Source organism: Lindgomyces ingoldianus (genome assembly GCF_010093535.1).
Source record: "Lindgomyces ingoldianus strain ATCC 200398 unplaced genomic scaffold BDR25scaffold_19, whole genome shotgun sequence".
In the NCBI taxonomy this organism is placed as follows: Eukaryota; Fungi; Ascomycota; class Dothideomycetes; order Pleosporales; family Lindgomycetaceae; genus Lindgomyces; species Lindgomyces ingoldianus.
Window position 1 is genome coordinate 861,113 of NW_022985180.1, and position 1,295 is coordinate 862,407.

The following is a 1,295-nucleotide window of genomic DNA, read 5'->3' on the forward strand; positions in this document are numbered from 1 at the left end:
AGTAGTAGAGCTTACTATATAATGTAAAGAATTAATCTACTATCTTAAAAGATAAGTAACTAAATAAAGTACTTTATAAAGTGTAGGTGCTCTGTTATTACTTTTTTAAAAAATAAGTAATAAAATAAAGTACTTTATAAAGTATAAGTACTTTATTATTACTTTTACTAATTTATAGTTAATTAAATTAACTACTAATTAGTGTTAAATAAGCTCTAACAGCTAGCTACTTATAGTATAAGTACTTAAGTAGTAAGAGTAAGAGTAGTGTATAGTGTGCACAGTGTACAAAGTAGGTAAAGTAAAAGTAATATGTTTCTAGTTTTATTACTCTTATCTTTTCTTTATATAGAGGAAAAGGGGGATATCTAGATGTTTGCGCACAGAGGTTCGCGCACAAGCATTATGTGACATAGATACGTGGTCCTGCTCGTGCGCGATCGCTCGTATCCAGACCGTGACGCTGCTGCTGCGTACAGACACTTTATATAATAAAAAAATATAACTTTATATAAATATAGTTTAATACTACTAGAGTATAGTTTACTAACATATATATAAGTTTTTTTTATTATAAAAAGAAATTTTTAGTCTTTTAAAGCTATCTTAAGCTATAAGCAGCAGCCTAAAATATAAGAAGTAATAAAAAAAAGCTTTTAAAGCTATTTTAAAGTCTACTTAGAACTTAGTATAGGTAGTATAAGTTATAAAGAGTTAGAAAGCTAGTCTTTTTATAGCTAGTGTCTAGGTAGCTTTATTTTACTAAAATACTAAGCTACTCTGTTAGGTTTTAGCTCTAAAAGCTCTAGTGTTTAACCTTTAAGTAAACTTTACAGCGCTCTTAGGCAGCTAAAAATAAGGCAGAGGGGGTTTAAAAAAAGTCTAAAAAGAAAAAAAAAAGTAAATTTTTTTTTCTAAAAGTGTCTAACAGCTTACTATTAGACCTTCTTAGTATAATGTCTATAAAGTTATAATACTATTATGTATAACTATAAATTTACTTTTTACTTTTATACTTTATTATCTGCTAAGTAATCTATGCCTTTTACACTAGCTTTAAAAGCTTTAATTTACTTATATAAAGCCTTTAAAAGTTCTAGCTAATTTAAATGCTTATTATAAAAAGCTTTTAGTTTATAAAGAGAACTTATAAAATTTAAAGCTTTATACTAAACTAGATTAAAGTTGTCACGGTCGGCATGCTCAAGCTACAAGCAAGAGGTGGTGTAACTCAACTAGATTAAACTAAGGAGCAGAGGAGCTGCTCTGCGAGTTTAAATATACATGTGTGCCCC